Raw genomic sequence first — 13,070 nt, forward strand, 5'->3', positions numbered from 1 at the left:
ACCCAGTCTATATTCTTTTTGCCTTCAGCAAGCATCTTAGCTGGTTGTACTTTTTTACCTGCTTTGGTGGCCCAAACTTTCATTCCTGAAGGAAGAATCTGGACCATTAGTAGTCCTGACACATCAGGTTATTGTAGTTTTCCATTATCTTAATCACAGAGCATGTTAATACTAAGAGATGGCCCCAGAGGATCTCCTATATTCCAGATATATGCTTCCTTACCTCCATTAGCAGTCCAATTTCCCCCTGGTAGTCAGGATCAATCACCCCAACAAGCACCATAACTCCCTTTTTTCCTATTGACTCAAAGCCATGAGGAGCCCAAAGTGGCCAGGTGGAAGTTTACTTCCATTCAATGGAATCATTGTTGTATCTCCTGGTGGAAGGCTTCTTTCCTTTGAAACTAAGACCTCTGGTCCAGCAGAGTATAAGGTCACAGGAAGAGGAAGTAAAAATTTTGCTAGTGCATCACTAGGGAAAATAGTGAGTGGTGCTACTTCCAGTTCTACCCCTTGATTCCTGGGCCCATGAAGTCTGGCTATGGGAGAAACATTGCTATATATTGACACTGATTTAGAGCATATACAGCCTCCTGGAGAACATTGCCCCAGCCCTTCAAGGTTTTGCCACCTAGCTGGCACTGTAACTGAGTCTTCAAAAGGCAATTCCACCATTCTATCAAGCCAGCTGTTTCAGGATAGTGGGGAATGTGGTAAGACCAGTGAATTTCATGAGCCTTGCTTGATCAGAAGCAATGCTGTATATGATGGTGGACAAGACATTCTGTAAATCCACAGATGGCAGTTTTGGCAGAGGTACTGCACAGGGAAGGCAAATCCAAATCCAGAGTAAGTGTTTATTTCAGAAAGAACAAAATGCTTCCCCCTCCATGATGGAAGTAGTCCAATGTAATCAACATGCCACCAGGTATGGTTACATGAAAGCTGGGATCTCACATGATAATATGTTTACTGGCAATAAAATGGGATAAGAACCATTCAGATTTGAGGGGAATGAATTCTTCTATGTGCTAAACATAGGAGATCCCATAGTCTGGCCTCCTTTGACTCTAAAATTATACATCATTTGGAGAATCTTCTAGGCCCACTACTCAACTTAATTAAGTATTTGGTGTTGAGCTTATGTGCTTAGGACAGGTGTTATTTGAGCTTTAGTCCAAGCAGATCTGTAGGTCTCCGACAGTGTACTGACACGTAGAGCATTTCCAGGCACTAGTGCAGGCAGTAAGCAAGAAGCAGGGACGTCCAGGTGAGGGAGGGAGACATGTTCAAAGAGGTGGACAGCTTTAATGTGGATCAATCTTATTTTGCTAAAAATAAAAATACATTATACATTTCAACAGATACTTTTTTCCCTTCAGTTTTCAAAGTGTTTTGAACCTATTGTCTAAATAACCTCAGTTCTGTTAGAAGCGGGCATATCTTTATGGCATAAAAACCTCTGCTAGTACATATTTTGGCATGTATCAGAAGATGCTGGGGAATAAATTATTCTTTCACTTAGTTTGTTTTTAAATCAAGATTTCTAATTTTCAGATGAAATCTTGAATATTATTGCCCATTCATGTACTTTTCCCATATATGTATCCCATGAAAGTAAGTGCCTAGTTTTATGGGAATGTAAATCTGGTGCCTTTAATCAACACTGAATTCATAGTTGGAGTTTCATATTTCAATTAAGTAATTAAAACTTGTTGAAATTAAATATCAACTTTAAATTGCCATAATTCACAGTAAAGTATCACGCATAATTGAAAAATAGACAAGAAGAAGATGGAAAGAATAGTTTGCCAATGGGATGATAAAGCTAAAAGTAATAAATTAAAATGACTTTTGAAATAGATGGGAAATTAAGAGAAAATAAAATTGCCTTTAAAAACATAGCCTACTTTATAAAACTAGGATTTTAATAGTCTTGCCTTACAATAGAGATAGGACAAGCTGTGGATGATGTCTAATATTCATTCAACAAATATTTATTGAGTACCTACTACGTACCAAGTACTAGTCTAAGCCCTGGCAATACAGCAGTGAACAAAACAAAGTCCTTGTGCTGATAAGGCTTAACATTATAGAGGACTGGATACAAATTGATACATGTGTCAAATGGTCATAAGTAATATAAATAATATAGGCCGTTCCAAGGGCTAGAAATTGACAGGTAGAGGGGAATATGCTTTTTTATTTTGGATGGTCGATAAGGGCCTCTGTGCATAAGCAATATTTGAGCAGGGACCTGAAGAAAGTAAGAGCTGGAGTAGTGAAGATCTATGGGGAAAGATTCAGAGCATTTCAGCGGGGAACATGGTGGGGGATGGGAGAAGGAGTTGTGGCGATAAAATCCTACAGGTAACCAAGATAAGGGCTTTGATTTTTATTCTGGAGGGCTTTAAGCACAGATATGATACGATCTGACTATGTTTTAAACAGAACATTATGGCCATAGAGATTAATTGTAAGGAAATAAGGGAAGAAGCAGAGAAACTGGGTGTAATAATCTAACAGTAGTTCTAGTTTTGTAGTATTTCATTCTGAGATTGATATACCCTGTATGCATGTGGAGAAAGCTAATGCTAATCAAAGCATTTTCATTTCAAAGGAACATTAAGATATTTTGGTTTCTACATTTCTAAAGTTTACATATAAACATAATTTCATCACTTAGATACACTAAATAAATAAATTCATGAAGACAAAATACAAACACCAAATAAAGAATGAGAAGCATGGTATTAACAATTAAATTATTATACTAAGTATGTAGTATCCCAGTATATGAGGTTATTTTTTTCCATTATTACCAAAATAATTTATAGGTTTTATACTGCTTAGATGACTTTGGGAACCTGGGGTACTTGTTAAAAGTGTAGTTATCTAGGTTCTATCTAGTATCAGAATCTTCAGGGGTTTGGGGACTGGAAATTTACATTTTAAACAAGGTGATTCTCACATATAATGATGTTAAACCAGCAAATCTCAGAGTAAAAGAAGAGTATTTTTAGTGAGTTGAATGTTTTAGAGCCAGGTGAGTTTGAATATTAAAATTAATAACAAGGAACATGATATTCTATTACTTTATCTCAAATCCATTTTTAATAAGGAAAGATATGAATAAAAGAAAATTAAAATTCCATCGCTCTGCCATAATTCTAAGAAAAACAATGAGTTAAACTATAATAAAAATTGCAGAATGATATGTTTGTTCATTAGGTGACAATAAAAAAGCATTATAATAAGAGCTTTATAGTTAGAATCACCTCAGAAAGCTTCAGAATGATTTTCTCATTTTACAGATGAGAAAATTGAGACTCAAAGTTAAGTAACAGCCAAAATGTAGCTCTGTCCAGATTGAGAATTCCTCATGACTCGTTTCTCCTCTATTGCTTTCATTGCTATACCATCAATGATTTAGAAACATTTTTTTAGTTTATCCTATTTTTTATTTCCCACAGAATTACACAGCAGTGATATTTGGGGAAATCTTACAAAACATGAGGATCCTTCTAAAAATTCTGAACTAAACCAACGTAATCAGTAATGTATTTCTTTTTTTAAAATTAACCATGTTATCTCCTTTCATATTATTTTGACATATTTTGGCTACCTATAGTGAACTCAAACATTTGTGGTGCATTGTGCTACCTCGGGTATTATTGTTCAGAATCATTTGTTCCCCAAACCTTTGTAGGTGACTTATAATGGCTCCTCATGGAAAGAGTCGTCTGTGACCAATGACTGGATCTGGACACATGACTTGCTTTCGCCAACACAATGTGAGCAGACTTGATGAGCACTGTGTCCACTAAGATGCTCCTCAATGCCTTTCATGTTGCTGCCAGTGCTCTTTCTTTAGTGCCCTCTGCCACTAGAAGGACATACCCCAGGCAGGGCCTTCTCTTTCAGTGTGGTCCCTGGATGGAATGAAACTGAACCTGAATCACATCCTGCAGTGCAGCTACAGCAACCAACTCACAGCAGCCAACGTGCCCATGAGTGAGAAATATTTTTTTCTTTTGAAAGCCACCGAAATTTTTGAAGTTGTATGTTACTCACTGTAGCCTAATAAAAGCAAATACATAAAGGCTCTCAAATCTAGATCAAAAAGCTGGTACCTGAAGCAGAAAGGTATCAAAAGTAAAAATTCTGAGGTTTCCAGACCAAGAATCTTTATTATAAAACTGTGTAAATATCTTAGCAGTGTGCCTGCAAATACATTAGCGATAAAATGTTTCTATGCAGTTTAGAGCTTGGTATATGATAGGTACATATTTGAATTATGGTCATTTGTGTTTGGAAAATAGGTGTAATGAATCTACATGACAATTTCATAATGTAAAATTGCACCAACATGCAGAAAGGAAATGCCACAATTTATTTGGGGATATAATTTTCAAAGCCCATGGAAATGTAGGGAAATTTTTAAAAAAATTATAATCCCCCCCACACACAATGCTCTATCAGTTTACATGATTTATGTCAGATTTACATCAGCAAAAATAATTTGCTTTTCCTTATAAAGTTTTTCAAAGCTTACCTTTTTAATATTTTTAATTCTTCTCAGTATGATTATCAGATATTTTTTAGAAAAATTTCTGTTAATTTTATTCTTGCAATGTATTAGATGGCAAATAGGAATTTCATAGATTTTGAAGGACCATTTGACTACAGATAATACCACCTCTGGGGGAAAGCTAGCTATAGCTTATTATGCCTTTTTTCAGAAATTATGAGATCGATGTTTAATAAATTCATCTGGTTGCGGGGACCTGGAGCTAGTTCATATCAACTCAAAAGAGCAAAGTGTGTGCATCTCATCCCAACTTGGCATTAAGTGACTTCACATCGATAGCTTAAAATCAGCCATGATGATGGTATTTACATGACAAAAATTGGAAAGCCCTACAAATTGGGGCTTTTTTTTCTCCCTAGAGTTGGTGGTTTATCAGTGTACCGCCAGGCTTAAGAAATTCACCTTCTTTAACAATTAGGTATCTTAATATTTAACAAATTTTAAAATAGCCAAGTTTGGTTTATGAGGGGTAATTTAAGCTACAAAATTAAAACCGGTAGCTTGCCACAAATGTTTGGAAGAGCTGAAGGCACGGAGAAAGGTGGTGGCCTGATGATGCTCCCAGAGCACTTCCAGCTCCTGCTCTAGGCCCTGGTAAAACAGATGCACCTAGAATAGAAAATGAGACTCTTGATTTTGCAAAAAGTGTGTATAGATTGAAAAGCAGAAAATATTTTGAAAGACAGAGACAGAAGAGTCCTCTAACACAGTCTAATAGTGTTTCTCTTTTCTGTGTAGATGCACATGGCCAGACACACTCTGCCTACAGTGAGGATAATATAAGTTAGATACACAAATTGTAAGGTCTTTCAATTTTATAAATGTTTCTGATAATAAGGACCAGTTAATTCTTGGTTTAGGTTTTACTGAATGGAATTATTTTTAGGACTTTTAAACAAAGTTACCAGGGTTTTGAAATTTTTATTTGGGGTATCTGTCAGCAAAAATATCTCAAGGAAGAACAATGGTGTGGCAGAATTTGTGTTTAGTATTAACAGTTCTCTGGCCTTTGTTGTAATCTTAGCAGCAATTTATATTCTATAGAAAGCATTGCAGAAATATAACTTCCCACTAAAAAAACAGTTTAACAAAATAAACACATACCTACTGAACAGACTGAAATAAGTATTGTATGTGTGTACTACTCACATAACAGAGTTCAATGTAAAAAAAATCTATTTGAGAATAAATTATTCTTGTGATAAATTACCCCTTTCCCTCATTCTCAGACTTTAGTAAAACAAATGCTAATAGTGAACTGTTACTACACTTTTAAAAAAACACATTTTTAAATAGTCACTAATCAGAAGTTAATCTAAAATTTCTACTTTTCTCTATTACTGTACAACAGATGATTAAAATAGTTTATGGAGTAGCACAACATATAAATATTAATTAAAGCAACCTGACTGTGAAATCCTATATTCAAATAGTAAAAACCATCAGACGGTACAGCAGTTCCTTTAGGTGTTGCCAATTATTAACTATGATTCATATTTCACAGATTTTTAGGATACCAAAAGTAAATGCATACTTTAAAAATCTAATACATGTATAAAAACTGAACTTAGAAATTATAAGTCAAAATAAAAAGTAATCATGCTCAAAAATATTTTTTTAAATCACATCACCAAAGTATTACTCAACTTCCAAATCTTGTTAAATAACAAAAAATACTTTTTTTAGAAACAAATTACAATATATAATCTTTAGCAAATTATGCTAAATGTTACCCTAATGAATACCTTTTATAATAAATGCTGCTTAGTGGCATTTCCCAAACTGTGCTCTGAGAAACTCAAGTTTTCTAAAGATACTGACAGGTATTCCATAGAAGACAGGGAAACATTACTAACCTTAACTCACTCCGACTTCACAGAGTCCATTAGCATTCTAAGGGCCCTGAAGTTGAGCAGTAAAGAAACCTGATGAGCACACATGTGCATGGAGAGAAGTAAAACTCAACGAAAATCAAGCAAGGAGGAGGAAGAGGAGGAAATGGGCAAAAACCTACCTAATGGGTACAATGAACACTATCTGGGTGACAGGCACATTTTAACCCTGACTCAAGCACTACAAAAGCAATCCATGTAAACACAAATATTTGTACCCCCTTAATACTTTAAAATAAACTTATTTTTCATTAAAAAAAGAAACCTGCCTAACTTTGTTTAACCCACTGTACTTCATGATTATTTTACCACAGAATATTTTCTAGACATGGAACCATTTTAAAAATTGCTTTGTGGTCTTTTATATGCATTTTCTATAACCAGCACTCCTACCCTAATCTGTGCCTAGCACAAAGCTATCAATACATTTTGTTGTATGTATGTGTGTGTGCGTGTATATATATGTATATATATATGTTGTATGTATGTCTGTGTGCATATATATAGACACACACACACACACATATGTGAATATATACGTATACATATACAGCTGTCTGGGCTGCATTGGTTCCATGATGGAACTGATATTCGAAAATAACACGAATTCTTGACTTATCCATGGTTTCACAAAAATTGCTCTGAAAAAAATTTGAAAGATAATCACAAGCCAAAACACACGTTTGAAAGAATGAGGATGTACCTTCATGATAAAAATAAAACAAAGTGTCAAAGTGAAATGTCAGAGATATCAACTGTCAAACTTAGTACTTAAGGAAATTGGTTATTAAGTATGAAATGTCTGATTTCATATCAAAGATGAACTGCCAAAACACAGTCCAAAACCAAACATTCTTCAAAAAAAGCTAATGGTGTCTGTTTGGTGGTCCAGTGCTGGTATTATCCACTATAGCTTCATGAAACCTGCTCAGTCCATTACAGTGGATGTTTACTGCAACCAACCGGACGAAATGATGAGGATGCTTGTGATTAAGCCACCAAGACTGGTCAATAGAGACAGGCCAATCCTCTTTCAGGAAAATGCTTGACCTCATGTTGCATAAACAACACTGCTCAAACTACAGAGGCTCGACTTGAAAACTGTCATCCACCATATTCAACAGTATTCACCAGACCTTGCACCAACTGACTACCACTCCTTCCAGGCTGTGGACCACTTCTTGCAACAAAACATTCAATTCTCAACAAGCTGTGGAAAATGCCTTTCACGATTTCATTGCCACTCACTCTCCAGGCTTCTTGGCTGCTGGCATAAACAAGCTACCACTGAGATGGCAAAACTGTGTTGAGAGTTTAGGTGCATACTTTGATTAACTGTACTGCTTTACTGCTTCTTGTTTGAGATATAATAAACCACTTTTGATTTGAAATTGGACATTTCATATTTAATACACACACACACACACACACACACACACACTAAACAGATGGATGAATGTCTTACCTCATGTCATTCATTCCATCCTAGTTTACCACAAGTAGTTTGGGCACGACTAAGAAATGTGGAACAACTTAAGAACTACAGTAATGAAGGGATTAGTTTATACAAAAAGCAAATACATGGTACTTTGCAAGTAAAAGGAGGAAAACTTTGTATTAAACTGATGTGTTTTAAGTAACAAACCAAACTTTTAAGTAAATAAATCTTACTTTGGGGGAATTACTGAGAAGGTAGAAAGAAGTATAATAACAGTGTGAACTCAGTTTACAGTTTAATTGCAGACTCAAGTAATTTTAGGGTTTAAAATGCACCCAACCTGCTGTCATTTCATAGTGTGTGAATGGACTGACTGTTAGTGTTATGCACGTAGATCTTCCAGGCTTATTCTCGTCTAATTGCACAGGGGCTGTGACACAAACCTATTTACTCAAAATTTCCATTATTTTCAGCAGTGTCCTGAAATGATCAATTTTGAAAGGGAGCTAATGAGATACTTACAAGCTTATCTTATTATTCTAAAGTACAGAATAATACAAACAACACAAAGCATTAGACATTGAACAGCATTTTTATGTAAATAAAATTTAAAACATCTTAGTTGTTTGTACAGACCTTCATTTGTAACAAACACTTGTTATATCTTTGGTGTATTCTAGTCAACTTATCTGATCATATGACTGCTTTGCTTTTAAATTTTTCCTCAAAATTTTTATAACTAATATTTCACTAATTTGTATTACTTTACCAAATACATAGATAAAAATCTCTCTCAAAATGTCAATTTCCACAAAACTACCTTTTTCCATTCAAAATGTAGTCAAATACACCATTAATAGTATTCATATGCACAAAAATTTAAGCCAAAAATTTAGACTTAGAGGCAAAAATCTTGCGCACACTTTCTGCTGTGCCAAAGAAAAAATCTTGGATTCTATCCATATTTATAAAAAATATATAATAAATCATGATCTCTGATTAAAGCAAATGACTCAACAGAATGTTAGCTGTTGCCAAAAACTATTCTAACAGCTATGGTTTTATACTTGAAGCCTAGGTTTCTAGCAGTATATTGTCAATAAGCAAATGAGGTTATGATTGGCAGTTAAGGGTCAGTGACAAGATTTTCAGTGTAGTTAAAAAGAAAAATTTCTCTGAAGTAGAAATATCAAATGTGCTAAATGGAGAAAACTAGATGCAACACTGATAAATGTGTGATAAATGGCTTTGAAATGAAAATTACTCTGTAAGTAATAGGCATCCTTTAATGCCTGAAAATTAAAAATTAAAAGCCAAACATTTATTATTAATATACATGGTAGCCAAATGTAATTTTTACTGACTCTCCTTAGTATTACTACACTTGCAAATATGAGTTTTTAGTTGTTAGTTAATTCCTGGGAAACACCAAAAAATAAAAGTAATTCCACAAAGAAATCCGATTTTCTTTGTCACATACTGGTTCAAAACCAAGCACCTGAGTATTGTCTATATTGTGTATTTTTAAGATCTTATTTCAGAGCAATTTACATTGAGAAGATCATTTAATTATGCTCCCAAACAGAGTCAAGGACATATCTTTATTACTAGCCTCTGGGAAGATAATTTACCTTAGCAAAATGCTAAAAGATAAATAATTATGCAAAAATTTAAGTCAGTTGTGAAAGCTAACAATGAGTCATTTGGCTTCAAATTTTAATGAACAGAGTCTACATAAATTCTTTCTTGTTATGGTAAACACTTTTGTTTTCTCTAACAAAATAAAATACTATTCTTCATCTTAAAATATAAATGGTAAAATAAAAAAGATAACAGCTGAGAACAGGTTTGAATGTGGTTTATAAAATTAGGAATGGGCAAGCCTGGATTGATTGATTTGAGAATACTCTAGAGCTGCGGTCCCCAACCCCTTGGCCGAGGCCCATTACCGGTCCCTGGCCTGTTAGGAAAGGGCCCACGCATCACCATCTGAGCTCTGCACCACAGCCTCCCCATGACACCACGCGCCCATCCACAGTCCACGGAAAAATTGTCTTCCATGAAAACGGTCCCTGGTGCCCAAAAGGTTGAGGACTGTTGCACAGAGGTCACAAATTTGTTCCACAAGCCAAATCCAGCCTGCTCCTTAAGAATGGTTTTTACATTTCCTAATAGCTGGGGGAAAAAATATTATTTTGTGACACATGAAAACTGTGTGAAATTCAACTTTCAGTATCCATAAATAAAATTTCACTGGACATAGCCACATTTATTTGGGTATTGTCTATGACTGCTTTCATATTATAATGGCAGGGGTGAGTGGTTGCAAGAGACTTCCGCATTGCCCTCATCGTTTTGCACTCCCACTCGGCATGCCGCAAATTGCAGTGAGGCTGTCATAACCACCAGCATTCTGAGTGCCACACATGCTGGCATAGCATAGTATTTTAGTTCTTTATTACTAGTGCACACCCCATAATATTAAAAAAAAAAAAAGAGAAAGGCAAACTTCAATTGACGTTTTTAAGGCACAGTTGAATATGGATTTTTTTAAAAATATCAAATTAGATGTCAAAGTATGGTGTTTAATATACAATGACATCATAGCTATTCTAGAAGAATGTGATGTATGTTGGACCAAACACTCATCACAATATTCTCAATTTATAGACACGCAGTGGTCAGAAAAATTAAAAAATTTAAAACAAGATATCACTGAAGAATTTACAAAAACACAAACAAAAAAATAAAAATAAAGCTGCAAAGTAAGTGACTCGATTGTTAGCCAAGCAAGAAAAACCTATTACCAATGGTGAATTAAAGAAATTGTAGTTGATGAAGTGTCCAGAGTGAACTTGCTTAAGACTATTAAATCAGCCTTTTGGCAAGAACAGTTAGTTACTCAAAGAATTGAGAACATTGGGAACAACATCAATAGTCAATTAAAAAACATGGCAAATGACTCTGAGTGGTTTCCCTTGGCTTTTGATTAGTCAATAGATTGTTACTGATATTGCCTAGTTATTATTTCTTTGATGAGCCAATACCAAGGTTGAAGTGACCAGGGTCAGTGTCTATGAATTGTCTGTGTGGAAAAATTATAGGCAAGAATATTTTCTAAAAAGAAAACATGAATTTCATATAAACTGAAGTAGAATCTGCTACGATGTGTTACAACTGGTGGTGGTAAAAAGGTGCAGAGCCAAAAAAAGTCTTAGTTGGCTAAATTTACAAAGCTTGTGAAAAGATAAGGGTAAGTTAAAAAACTGTGGTTATTTACTATATTATCCATCAGCAGGTACTTTGTGGAATATATTTGACTCAATCTTGTGTCACTGAACTAGTTGTTATCAATGGGGAACTTCATTTGCTCTCATAGATTTAACCATCAACAGTTCCATTATCTCTTGTCTGATACAGAAGATGAATATTCTGATTTGCCTTACCATATAGCTGTTCGGTGGCATAGCAGTGTCAGCTCTATCGTGAGTTTTTGAGTTCAGGGCTGATATTGAAATTTTTCTGAATAAGAAGAAATACCCTCAACCACTATTACGGAACACTGAATGGCTTTGGAATTCAGCTTTTGCTGCAGACTTGATAATGTTTTGTAATGAGTTCAACCAAAAATTACAAGGCAAGAGAAGTGTTTATATGTGAAACATACTTAAGTCATTTTGATGACAATTAACATTGTTTGAATCACAAATAATGATAAACTGCTTTATCTACTTCCTATGTTATCAAAAAGTAAGACAAAGAAGCAGGATCTCCATTCTCACCCAAATTTGTAACTCATGCTACAGTTCCAGCAGTATTTGGATTTTGATGCAAGTGTAAAGGAAATTTACATTTTTCAAAATTCATTTAACTGTGCAATTGGGGAGCTTTCACCTAATGTACAATCGGAAGTGATTAATCAGCAAAGAATATGCTAAAAAGAAAATATCAAGGAAAGAAATAACCTAACAGATTTTTATCAGTGCCTTCCAAGTGATGAACATGATCACTGAAAATCATAATCTTATGGATTAATATATTTGGCAATACCTGTCTGGAAGAAAAGGCATTTTCAAAGTTGAAATATGTAAAATCTTATTACAGATCAGCATTAACAGATGAATACTTATAGTCAACTGTGATGATAGGAAATACTAACTTTTAACCCCAATTAAGTGAAATGTTGTCCTCCTCCAAAGCATTTAATTCTTCTCATTAGTAAAACCATATTGCAAAAAAAGTTCTGTTATTATCAATTTGAATTTTGTCAATAAAATTTTTGTACATATTTGTTTTTTCTCTAGTTATTTAAGTACTTACATAATAATCTCAGTTTTGCCTCTTAGCCTACAAAACCTAAAATATCCAGCTCTTCACAGAAAAAGTTTCCTGACTTCTGCTCTAGAACCAGAAGCCACTCTGGACACTTAAAAGCATAGGTTGAATGCACTGCCTCCAAAGCTAGATGGCCTGGATTTGTGTGATGGCTCTGTCACTAACAGCTATATAATCATGAGTAAATTCCTCAATCTTTGGTTGCCTCAATTTCTTCATCAGTAAATGGGGGTAAGTAATGGCATATATTTTATGGAGTTGTCATGCAATAGTGCCTGGCATAAAGTAAACATCATCCTAATGTTAGCTATTAGCTTAAGTAAAAGTATGAATTCACACAGTTGTTAGTCAAATGATGTATCTCCCCCTGCCAAAGGTCCACTGAATAAAACACTTAAAATGTTTATATACATTTGTGGGTGAAAAGAAAATCCTAGTGCATGAAGATAACAACAGAGGACAACAAAATCCTATTCCAATCACCCCTTACTTCTTCCATCAAATAGAAGACCGAGTGGGGCATATTATGCATATGACCAGGACAGCAATTCTCATACACATTCTTTTTTAATGTAGAAGAGATTGTATTAATCTTTTAACATTTTACACATCACAATATTACATTATTTACAGTCTGCAAAAGAATAAACACAGCACCACTGGTAATAATTCATAACATTTACACTTTAAAAATTTGACATATGACTTAATAATATACTATATTCTTATTCATTCAATAAATATGCCTACTATTTGCCTTATGTATAAATTTACTAGCTTAAGAACTTTGGGGGAAAAAGTGCTTTCACATATG

Source organism: Eulemur rufifrons, chromosome 15, assembly GCF_041146395.1.
Source record: "Eulemur rufifrons isolate Redbay chromosome 15, OSU_ERuf_1, whole genome shotgun sequence".
Taxonomy (NCBI): domain Eukaryota; kingdom Metazoa; phylum Chordata; class Mammalia; order Primates; family Lemuridae; genus Eulemur; species Eulemur rufifrons.